Source organism: Leuciscus leuciscus (assembly GCF_965113295.1).
Source record: "Leuciscus leuciscus genome assembly, chromosome: 21".
Lineage (NCBI taxonomy): Eukaryota > Metazoa > Chordata > Actinopteri > Cypriniformes > Leuciscidae > Leuciscus > Leuciscus leuciscus.
Genome location: NC_138745.1, coordinates 18362835 through 18375445, shown reverse-complemented (window position 1 = coordinate 18375445; position 12611 = coordinate 18362835). Strand labels below are relative to the sequence as shown.

At 42.6% G+C, this 12611-nt stretch overlaps 1 protein-coding gene across 4 annotated transcripts in view; it reads right to left on the bottom strand.

Moving 5' to 3' along the window:
• Nucleotides 1-8046, bottom strand: part of mpp3b (MAGUK p55 scaffold protein 3b) — a 58870-nt gene extending 50824 nt beyond the window's left edge. For 3 of the 4 annotated variants that reach the window (XM_082152754.1, XM_082152756.1, XM_082152757.1), the window contains exon 1: nt 7891-8046. The gene's annotated coding sequence lies outside the window, so the exon portion shown is untranslated. Of the gene's footprint in view, nt 1-7699; nt 7866-7890 lie in introns of those variants that run through there. The other variant, XM_082152755.1, reaches the window with a different exon arrangement.
• Nucleotides 8047-12611: the final 4565 nt, after the last annotated feature.

Sequence of the window (12611 nt, the reverse complement as noted above, 5' to 3'; positions counted from 1 at the left end):
CAAAAAGTATTCTCGTCGCTTGATATACTTAAGATTGAGCCACTGTAGTCACTTGGACTATATTAACGATCTCTTTAATAACTTTTCTGGGCCAGCAAGTTTGGGCCACCTAGCAGCCTATGGAGAGTGACCCAGCACTCAGATTTCATCAAAAAGATCTTAATTTGTGTTCCGAAGATGAACGAAGGTCTTACGCGGTTGGAACAACATGAGGGTGAGTAATTACTGACAGAATTTTCATTTTTGGGTGAACTAACCCTTTAAAAGTGTGACAGTGGTGACAGGTATTAGGTATTATGGAATGGCAATGTCACTGGGCTAGTTGTATAAACACACAATTAAGATTCAAGACAGGCTTTAATAGTATTCACAGCAAATCCAAAAATAGGCACGCAAACAGAAGCATAACTGATGACACCGGACACCAAACTGAAACAGAACATATGTGACTCTGGACCACACAACCAGTCACATGGGTCAATTTTTTTAAATTGAGATTTATACATCATCTGGAAGCTGAATAAATAAGCTTTCCACTAACAGGACAATATTTGGCCGAGATACAACTATTTGTAAATCTGGAATTTGAGGGTAAAAAAAAAACAAAACAAAAAAACATTGAGAAAATCGCCTTTAAAGTTGGCCATTTATGTTCGCGATTGTGCTGCATTCACTCACAAAAATATATGTTTTATATATTTACGGCAGGAAATTTATTTAATATCTTCATGGAACATGATCTTTACTTAATATCCTAATGATTTTTGGCATAAAAGAAAAATCTATAATTTTGACCCATACAATGTATTGTTGGCTATTGCCACAAATATACCCGTGCGACTTGTGACTGGTTTTGTGATCTAGGGTCATATATATATATATATATATTAGTGGTGGGCCGTTATCGGCGTTAACGTGCTGCGTTAACGCGAGACTCTTATCGCGCGATAAAAAAAATATCGCCGTTAATCTATTCTCCAAGTTGGGTTGGGAGATGGCTCTATACTACACAAGCTATGATGACGCAATCTACCCGCGGCCGCGAGGTAAACCCGGCTGCAACGCATATTCGTCGTCATCTTAAGTAAACACGGCTGAAAGTGAAAGCTGGTGAAAAAGATCGGTGCAACATCCATTATTTGGACTTGGTTCGGGTTTAAGCCGTCAGACGAGCAGCAGCAAACTATATACAGAGTGTGTGGGGTAACAGTTCGGTAAGTTAACACACGACTAATCCGTTCGACCACCTCAAATTCAAAACGAAACATGATATCACTGAATACCAGCGCGCGCGTATTATTCCCATTCCAATATATCTTAGTGGTGTAGCACATAATCTCGATTTTAAGAATCGTTGTTGTGTTTCTTTTTAACTGAAAAGACATCAGTTAGACAATATTCTAATTTTAAATTTGGGGTTTCATAAGCTCCAAGCCATAATAAACATTAGACCTACTTAAGTCTCTGCAGCTAGTGTACTTACATTTTATTTATCTGCAAAATTATGTTGTATACTTACAGTTTTGCACAATATATGTTCTCAAAACTACATACACCCTTTAAAAAAAAATACATTTAGCAGTTGTTTAGCATGGGTCTGTGTAATCTGTTCTGAAATGGTTTTATTATAATATACTGTATATCGTTATCACAAGAGGCTGCAATGTATATCACAATATAGATTTTAGGCCATATCGCCCATCCCTAATTGATAGCCTATAGTAGTTGATAATAACATAGGCCTACCTAATGTTGCCTACGGACGGTAACAGTACAGTAGTAACCTTTTACAGTCTATGAGTAGAACAGCTTTCTCAAGCAGTTTGTGATGCATTTTGGAAACAGGAGATGAGCCCCTGGTCTAATGCGCCACCTGGCTTGAGAAACCCGTTCTCAAAGACTTACTTTTATAGTCATTATTTGGGTAGCACACATATTCTGAATGCCTTCGGCAGAATTCAAATGATCCATTTTAATCTAGATTAATCTAGATTAATTTCAAAATTAATCTAGATTAATCTAGATTAAAAAAATGAATCTATGCCCACCTCTAATATATATATATATATATATATACAGATGATAATGATGGTGATTGATGAGTGCACAGCTGAACATAATTAGTGTACGTGACAACAAATGAGGGATGAAGGCAGACTATAATAAAACATAACGAGTCCAAACGAATGTGATTGTGAGAACGCCCCCTCCTGGGTAGGCGCAACCTCACGCCATGGAGAAGAGGCGGCGAAGAGGATGAGGGGATGGTTAAGGGGCCTGGCGAAGGGATGGTGAAGAGGGCTGTCGAAGGGATGGCACAGACAGGCGGGAGGAGCCTGTGGGTATGATGGTTCTTCATCTAGGCCACAGCCAGGGAAGTGCCCCACGGTGGCGTTGATGGATTGAGAAGCCATGGAGGAACACTGATGAGGGTCGCCATGGGGGCAAAGATGGAGCCCACCGCGCAGCCGATGAGCCGAGGTGGTGGAGAGATGGCGAAGATCTTGGTGGCCATGACGGAGCTGCAGCGACGATCTCTCGAGATAGAGGAGGGGATCCAGAGGTCTGAGGGCTAGTTGGAGCAACCAAGGATGGAGGCGGTACCTAAGGTAGGGTGGAGCAAGCCACAGCCGAAGGGGTGGCGGACCAGAGAGCAGCAGAAACAGAGCGATGTCTGACCCAGGTGGAGCCAACATGCCGAGGGAAAGGGGAAGGCCGAATGGCCAATGATCTACGCTGAGGTCGAGGGCGGAAGGAGCACAGGAGCCAGGGTGACGGGTCGAGACATAGCGTTGCGCACTGAGGCTAGAGGTGGAGCCTTGGGCTCCTCATGCCCAGGAAGAGATGGCTCCCGACAGGTCCGAGGTCGTGCCACGCTACTGAGAGGAGGCAGAGGTGGTACCAAGAGACTTAAGGGAGACGGTGATAACTGGGTGGCACAGATGGCTGAAGACTGGGAAAGAGACTGAAAACCAATGCAAAAAAAATAAATAATAATAATTAATAGAGTGCTCAAAATAGTCTGGAGAGGTGGTGGAAGAGGGGGGCTGGGAGGGGTTAGCAGGTCTGAAGATTCTGATTCTGATTCAGGCGGGATCAAAGGGGACGGGGAATCCTCCTCTCCAAATGCAAAACAAGTGTCCTTTAAAGTAAACAGAAACTCACTCTCAATAGCGGACGGGGTGGGCAGGGCTCACTCCTCACCAACACTCCCTCTGTGATGGGCCCTGCTCGTACGTCACATTGGTCACCTTCGCGCTATCTGCCATGGGCTCAGGCCTTCGATCCTTATCGTCTGGGTGGTTTTGGATGGGAAGTAGGGCTGGCAGCATCCTCATCGGTGAACGCTGATCCGCAGGACGCCAGCACCCACTCCACATATGTTGCGAAGCTTCCTCAAAATACCTCCCCGGACAACCGTGCACGCGTGGCGGCGTTCAGACCGACACGCAGGAACATGCACAGGCAGTCTTCCAGGAATGTGGTTTGATGGACGAGATCCAAAAACTCTTTTTCTCAAGGGAGCGTTCTCCCTGCTCAAGGCACAAAAGTTTCACTTCTGGAAAGTCCATGGTGCAAGAAGGGGTGACAATGGAAAAAAACACTGAACACAAAAAAAGAAAAGAAAACTTTCAAACACGTCACTATTTACTTTGTTTGGTCCAGTGTTCTGTCATAAGGCTGGTTGTTTAAGCACACAACGAAGAAGATGAAGATCCAAGACAGGCTTTAATAGTATCCCCAGGTAAATCCAAACATATACAGGCACGCAAACACAACCATAACACTGACGACACCGGCGGACACTGAACTGAAACAGTACTGAACATATGCAGGTGATAATGATGGTGATTGATGAGTGCAGAGCTGAACATAGTGTCTGTGACAACAAATGAAGGACGAAGGCAGACGATGACGAAACATAACGAGTCCAAACTAACGTAATTGTGACAGGCATATTGTTGCCTGTATATTGTACAACTTAAAATCATATATTTAAACATATATTAAACCATATATATATATATATATATATATATATATATATATATATGTTAAAGGTCCCATGACATGAAATTTTCACTTTCTGAGGTTTTTTAACATTAATATGAGTTCCCCTAGCCTGTATATGGTCCCCAAGTTTCTAAAAATGTCAATCGGTGTAAATCGAGCTTTTGCTATCTTTCTCTGCCTTTGAGAAAATGGAGGCTCATACGCGCTGATCTTGAATCTCCTCCTTATGACGTCATAAGGAGGAAATGTTACCTCCCCTGTCTCTGCTTTGCCCGCCCAGAGAATATTTTCCGCCCATGAGAAAATGCGCTAGGAAGTAGGAACGCGCGCGCGCGATTTTAGTTTGTCCACAAGAGATATCATGGCTTTTGAGCGAGCGAAGCATAACAATTGCTCAATAATTGGATGTACAAATGAACACCGAAGGGTCAATACAGAGCTGGGCTCGCTGAACGTCTGAAACTAAAGTCTGGATCACTCTCTTTGGCTCAGCTACACACCTCGGACAAGTAAGTCAACTAATGATATATAAGTGTGTTGCTTTACTGTTTATGGTTACCTAGATTTTACACGTAGAATGTGGCTGTAACATTAGCTATGCAGCTATGCAGTTTATGTGTGTGAATACACACACTTTAACGCGAGTGTTGTACACGTCTTTGTTATTTGGATAACCGTTTTCCTGTTGGTTATATGGCGCGCGCGATATCCGCATTTCAAGATCGCAGAGCTTGATGTAATTGTAATAAGAAATACAGACGTTACAGATCTCTCGTGAAAAGGCAACAGTAGGTTAGCGTTAGCTACATGATAATAACTGTAAACCATCCGAATAAAGTACCGTATCCAGACATAATATTTTAAACTAACCATTCGGAAACGTCCTGCTGGAGCCGCTGAGTTGCAACTTCTTCATCCGTTGCTTCTCCATCTGGATCAGATTCTGGGTCAAACTGAAATGCTTGAAAAAGACTGCGTGTCTTCGTGCCATTGCTATATCCAACGTAAACATGCACGCCACGTTACCGTTGCGCAAGATGGTCAAGGCCACACCCACCCTCCACCTTGCGCTGCCTTTCTCCTCCTCATTAGTATTTAAAGCTATACGCTGATTTCACGCAGCCGCCATTTTGAAATCGAAAGTGAGGCTCCGGTGGGAAGAACCCCGGAAGTAAAGATATACAACAATGCCTTGGATTACCAACCTGAAGCTGCTGCCGCGATTTACACTATTGGATGTTAATATCCAATATAGGATATGTATATAGTTCATTCCTGCTTCGTTTTTTACATTCTGAATTATATATAAAAAAATTATTTTATTTATAAATGGATTTCACTGTATATAGTCTAAAGTATGAAATAAATGTTTGTACATTTTTAGAATTGACACAACATCATTAAACACAACAATACGCCATCGCATTCACGACTCTCCTGTGATTAAAGGCGACACTTCCGGTTTTCTTCCCACCGGAGCCTCGCTTTCGATTTCAAAATAACGGCTGCGTGAAATCAGCGTATAGACACCGAAACGGCCTGTCTGAAGGAAGCTCATTCTGGGACTGGCTTGTAGTGGCTATAATTCTGCACCGAGGCTGAATTTTTGGAAAGAGATTTCAGATACAGTACTAGGGACCACTAAGGCCTATATTAAAGCCTACAAAAAGTAGCATGTCATGGGACCTTTAAATAATGTCAATATACCAATAGTACTTGAAATAACAAAATCTGCTTTGTACTTTAAAATGTACTGATAACCACTATTATAATACAGGTGGTACAATAGAAAACGTGACACTAAAATAATGCAATCAACATTAACTAAATAACAGGAAATGTAACACAAAAGATCATAATATACAGTACATTACTGATAGCAAAAATCTGATTTTTTAAAATGTATTTAAATACATAAAGTAATAAATCAATAACGCTATTAAATAAATACATTTATTTAAATAAATAAAATATAAATTCCTGGAATGTAGGCCTACTGGTTTTCACCATAAATGATATGATAATTCATAGTTTACTTGCAAAAATACCATTACTTTAACAGTATTTTACAGTAAAATGACAAATAATACACTGTTAAACCATTTACCGTTTTTCACTATATCAGGGTTTCTGCAGGTCTTAATTCGTCCTTACACAAATTAAGCCCTTAAAAAGTTCTTAAATCAGAGCAGGAAGTCTTAAATTCATAAAGTGATTGCATTAAATGGCTTAAATTACAAACAGAAGCCTATGGTTTCAGAAATCACAACCTTGTTGTGCTGATGAAAGATTAGATCTGAGAGACATTCTGAATTTTGAATATTTCACACAAGGAGCTGAAACCCTACAGTGGATGAAATATTGAGGGGTGTCATGATTTAAAATTTTGGTACAGCTTGTTCCAGACCAGCTGAAACCTTACTACAGACTTTTTTTTTTAAGCCCTCTAATCCGTGCTGATTCTCTCAAAAGACTTTCTCTTTCCCATTCGCTCTGATTATGACGTGCGTGATGGAAAGATTACGCTGCTCTGTCTGTCTCTCCATCTTCCTCACATGCTGCAGCTGCATTATGGGGATTCTCACCAGACATATGGTCAGATCAGGGTCATCTCGCTAGTACTTTGCAGCCCAGCTTACCATTTGAAAATACCATCGGTGAAAGTGTCAAATGCAAAACGTCACCCCAACACCACCAAACGCAAAACCTAATTGTTATGAATGCCAAATTGCAAATTATTCTCCCCAGTGAAACCACCTTTTGTTTTGCAGTCTGAAGACCTTGGGCCTGTTCTGTCTGACCTTTTATCATCCTCTTTCTCCAGAAGAACAGGGGGTCTTTTGCCCAGTTCTCGCCCTTACAGAATGATTCATGAAAGTCTGAAAACGTGCCCTGCTGGGGGACAAGGTCAATCAGACACTCTTCGGCACCATCTGTCCCTTTCACTATCACGTACTGCTAAAGGCCATGTGTTGGCAGTTCTGGCTCTCTCTTGGTGTGTGTGTGCATTGTGCACATGAACGCTTGTATGGACACAAGCATGGGCAGCAAAGACATCAAATTAAATATCTTTGGAGAAGATTATCACAATTGACATCAGAAGGAGTCACTGAGCCCTATAGAGCCAAATTCATTCAAATTCAGCAAATGATCAGAAAACAGCCTGTCCATCAAATCAAAACATGTCACAATACTGTATATGCACCTACAAATGTGTTACAAGCAGATTAGTTGACAGGTTGCACATGATCATGCATGCCAGTGCACACACACAACTTTAACTTCTAACTGCATTAGAAGTTAGATTGGTCTTATAGAGAGCAAATTATATTTGCTATCCACTACACCTCTTATAAACCTTTTTTTGCATTTTATATTGTCACTAAGATATTATTTAGTATGTTTATTTAAACATTGTTCTGGTTAATATCCACAATATTGGTAAAACCTGATCCACACACACAGTCATGACAACAAATCACAGGTGCAAGGGAATACCTTCAAGATGGCTCAAGACAGTATAAAAGCAGAAGCTCAGGAGGAACAAATAGAAAACACACAAAATACAACATTTACATCACTATTTTTTCAATTCACTCAATTCAGTAATGCTTTCTGAATGCATTTACTGTGACAACCTAAAGAGAATCTGAGAAAAATTAAGGGACACCCCGCATCCCTCTACCTCATTCCAGCAGACGTGCATCCCAGAGTCTCTCCAAAACTGTCTGTCATGGAATGTGGCCAGTCAAAAATGCATCACTGGATGCTGAGATCCTTTTGAGTGCAGGATCCTTCCTCCCTGCTGTTCACTCTGTCTGCGGAGCGGATTATACAGCCAGCATGCAAAAGGGAGAACGCCTCCGTATCTCTTACCTTTTACTGCCCGTGCATGTGTGAGAGCGTTTCCGCTTTCATGGAAAGACCTTCGGCATCTCTGTGGCGATTCCTTCTACACTGGCTTAGTGTGTCTCGGTTCTTCGTTACCTCCCCCCTTCCTCTCTCTCTCTCTCTCTCTCTCTCTCACATACAATCTTCAACCCTCCCTCTTCAATCTCTTGCTCTATCACCATCCCCCCACTGGTCCTCTTCCTCTCTCTCCTCTAATGATGCTTGCTGTGATATGGCAGGAGCTGATCAGCAGCGCCTGATTCTGGACAATGTCGTGTACTTACAGTACAAAAACCTGGTGTTCCTAACCAGAGGTGTAAAGAGAACCTGAAAATCATACTTGAGGAAAAGTACAGATACCTTAAATGAGAAAATGACAATTACAGTATGACTTGAGAAAAAGTCTTAGAGAATCTGATTTTAACAGTAGGCTACTTAAGTATTTTACTTGTAAAAAAACAAGTGAAAAACAAGAAACAGTTGAATTTCTGAGAGCAATCAAGTTTATTTTCTAAAATCGAAATAAAATGTAACACCTCTAAATTGCAATAAATGAAGGTAGACGCAACAACCTCTTAAACGTCTCAGTTGAGCTCAAGTGCTCAAAAAGTGTATAAGTGAACCATTATCGTTCAATATAACGGATATATAAAATAAAGTTAAGTAAAATTAAATAGTCAAAGCCTACTTGCACTGGACGTGCAAGTTTCGGCCTCATCACCAGCTGCATGTCCTCATCTCATATATGAAACGCATGTGATTCAGCAACTACCTGCTAATGCACTCACATTCAAAGTAGTAAGTTCTGTCAGGTCCATTAAGCCAAGAACACACATGACAATAAAAATGATTTAGGAAAATTTTATTGAATAAATTGCAATTCAAGTTTATAAATTCTGAATTAATTTTGGCGGTATGGCTCTGTTCAGGGAGTCCTCTGACCTTTCATGAGCACCATGAAATAGCAGAGAGTCAGAGGACAGCAGCAGCATTAGGGAACTCTCACACAGTTTAGGACTGGGAGAGCTGAACTATTCCCCCTATGACCAGAGCAGCAACGATGACAGAAAAGCAAATGCCACGTTATACACGACAAGGAGGAGCTGGGGAGGTGGCGGGCTGCAGAGAGGCTAGCATCAGCAGTTAGGAGCGAACTGAATCTGTTTAAAGAGGGCGCCCTGTTTTTATCGTAGCCATTAGCAGCGAGGGGAGTTGAACAGCTGATGCGCTGATGCAAAACAGCTGATGCATCTCAGCTGAGCAGAACAGCTGATGAGACCGTGTTGTTGGCCAATAGCGTTAGCAGCGTCTTGACTACCTGGCCTGCCAGAACTGACGCTTACGCTCAATTTGTTGACAAATTTGGGTGGGTGAAGGCAAAACACACTAGATATAGAACCTTCAATGCCCTGTAGATGGCGATGTCACTTGTTTAGTTGCAGAAATGTAGAAAGAAGCAGTCAAGCAACAGAAGGTGACAGTAACTGTGTTTGATTTTAGTGCAGTTGTAGTTACTAGGAGACATTGTTTACTGTGCTCACGTGCTAGAATCGCATTAAGTCGTTTATTCATGCTGGTAAACAGTTTCGGTAGTGAGGCATGTCCAGCTGTTTTAGTCTTAGATTATTATTAGTATTTTTTTTTTTTTTTTTTTTTTGGTACAGCACTTTGGTCAACTTCGGTTGTTTTTAAATTGTGCTTTATAAATAAACATTGTTTTGTATTTCATTGTATTGTATTCCATAACATTTCAGGTGAGTATAAAATCAAGTAGTAAACCTCAGCAGCCCTCGTGTGAAGACCAAAGAGTGTAAAGACCAGCGCCTCTACCTGCGTGACTCAACGGAGCAAAGACACCGACAAGGCACTTGAGTATTATTTTCTTATTTCCTTCCTCTTCTGCACAACTTGTTCTCTTCTTTCTGTTTGTGACCTCTCTTCACTATGTGCTTCCAAATCCCTACTAATACTAACACACAATCAAATGTCACACGTAGGAGCAACCTGACAACCTGCTTACTTTTCCTGTGTCTTCTAGTACATTACTCTCTTTTCCTATTGGTCTCTGGAATTGCCAGTCTGCTGTGAACAAAGCTGATTTCATTACATCTAATTCTAGTCATTCAGGTCTCAGCCTATTGGCCCTGACTGAGACTTGGATCACACCAGAGGACACTGCTGTCAGGGAAGTGCAGGACACAGACAAGTAATGCACAATAGACTTTATTAAGAGCACGTAGTGGATAAGGCAGATGATAAACTGGAAGTAGTAGTGTAGGATTCGTGAAGTTCACTGATGGTCTTATCTGTATTGCGTGGTGGATGATGAACCGGTGAGCCAGGAACCGGACAGACGAGACGGGGAACCAGATTGACGAGACGAGACACAGGATGAGAGTAGGACCAGATGGGAACAGGAACGAGGATCGTAGATAGCTGAGCAGGTAAGTAGATCATTAGGAGTCGGGTATCTCGGTGAGGTATTGACGAGACCGGACAGTGAACTGAGGTGAGCGTGGTTCTTAAGAGTACTGGAGATGATGGTGATGAGTGAGTACAGGTGATGAGGGCAGGTGATGACAATTTGAAATCCGGGGATAGTGAGCGAGTGGGTGGAGTGAATGTGTCTGGAACTGGTGCTGACGAGGGTGTGTCCACCATACTAATACTGTGTTTGACTCCCTTTCGCCTTCAGAACTGCCTTAATTCTACGTGGCATTGATTCAACAAGGTGCTGAAAGCATTCTTTAGAAATGTTGGCCCATATTGATAGGATAGCATCTTGCAGTTGATGGAGATTTGTGGGATGCACATCCAGGGCACGAAGCTCCCGTTCCACCACATCCCAAAGATGCTCTATTGGGTTGAGATCTGGTGACTGTGGGGGCCATTTTAGTACAGTGAACTCATTGTCATGTTCAAGAAACCAATTTGAAATGATTCGAGCTTTGTGACATGGTACATTATCCTGCTGAAAGAAGCCATCAGAGGATGGGTACATGGTGGTCATAAAGGGATGGACATGGTCAGAAACAATGCTCAGGTAGGCCGTGGCATTTAAACGATGCCCAATTGGCACTAAGGGGCCTAAAGTGTGCCAATAAAAACATCCCCCACACCATTACACCACCACCACCAGCCTGCACAGTGGTAACAAGGCATGATGGATCCATGTTCTCATTCTGTTTACGCCAAATTCTGACTCTACCATCTTCCAGTCTTCAACTGTCCAATTTTGGTGAGCTCGTGCAAATTGTAGCCTCTTTTTCCTATTTGTAGTGGAGATGAGTGGTACCCGGTGGGGTCTTCTGCTGTTGTAGCCCATCCGCCTCAAGGTTGTGCATGTTGTGGCTTCACAAATGCTTTGCTGCATACCTCGGTTGTAACGAGTGGTTATTTCAGTCAAAGTTGCTCTTCTATCAGCTTGAATCAGTCGGCCCATTCTCCTCTGACCTCTAGCATCAACAAGGCATTTTCGCCCACAGGACTGCCGCATACTGGATGTTTTTCCCTTTTCACACCATTCTTTGTAAACCCTAGAAATGGTTGTGCGTGAAAATCCCAGTAACTGAGCAGATTGTGAAATACTCAGACCGGCCCGTCTGGCACCAACAACCATGCCACGCTCAAAATTGCTTAAATCACCTTTCTTTCCCATTCTGACATTCAGTTTGGAGTTCAGGAGATTTTCTTGACCAGGACCACACCCCTAAATGCATTGAAGCAACTGCCATGTGATTGGTTGATTAGATAATTGCATTAATGAGAAATTGAACAGGTGTTCCTAATAATCCTTTAGGTGAGTGTATGTCCGTCCCTCAGGACCTCCCGGCGGAGCAGGTTCGGCAAGTGTGGCTTCTGCAATGTGATCATCTAGACTCCACTGGATGGGACTGACGATTACGGCTGGAGGGAGTATAGTTTCAGGTGGCGCAGGAATGGAATCTGGTTGATATAGCCGGGATAAGGAGTCTGCTTTGATGTTTTTGGATCCAGGACGATATGAGACGGTGAAGTTGAATCGAGTGAAGAACAGAGACCAACGGGCTTGACGAGTATTGAGGCGTTTGGCATCACGAAGGTATTCCAGGTTTCAGTGATCAGTGATAACTTCAAAAGGATGAGTAGCTCCCTCCAGCCAATGTCTCCATTCCTCTAGGGCCAATTTGATGGCCAAAAGTTCACGGTTGCCGACATCGTAGTTTTGCTCCGCCGGGGACAGTTTCTTGGAGAAAAAGGTGCATGGGTGGAGTGTGGAAGGGTTCCCCTGCCGCTGGGAGAGTACAGCACCCACTCCAGTGGTGGAGGCATCGACTTCTACGAGAAATGGCAAATCTGGATTAGGATGACAGAGTGGGAGCTGAACAGAAGGCATTTTTAAGATTTTTGAAGGCATTGGTGGCTTCAGTGGTCCAGGACAGAGACTTGGCCCCTTTTCTCAACATAGACGTGATGGGTGCACTGATCTTGCTGAAGCCCCGGATGAATCTCCGATAGAAATTGGCAAACCCCAGGAAGCGTTGAAGTTCCTTGATGTTCTGGGGTTGTGGCCAGTTGGTTACCACCTCTACCTTTTTCTGATCCATGGAGATGCCTTGTGGTTGATTGATGTACCCCAGGAAATGGATAGATTCACGATGAAACTCACACTTTTCTAACTTGAGGTATAACTGGTGATCTCGAAGACGCTAAAGGACCAACTTGAC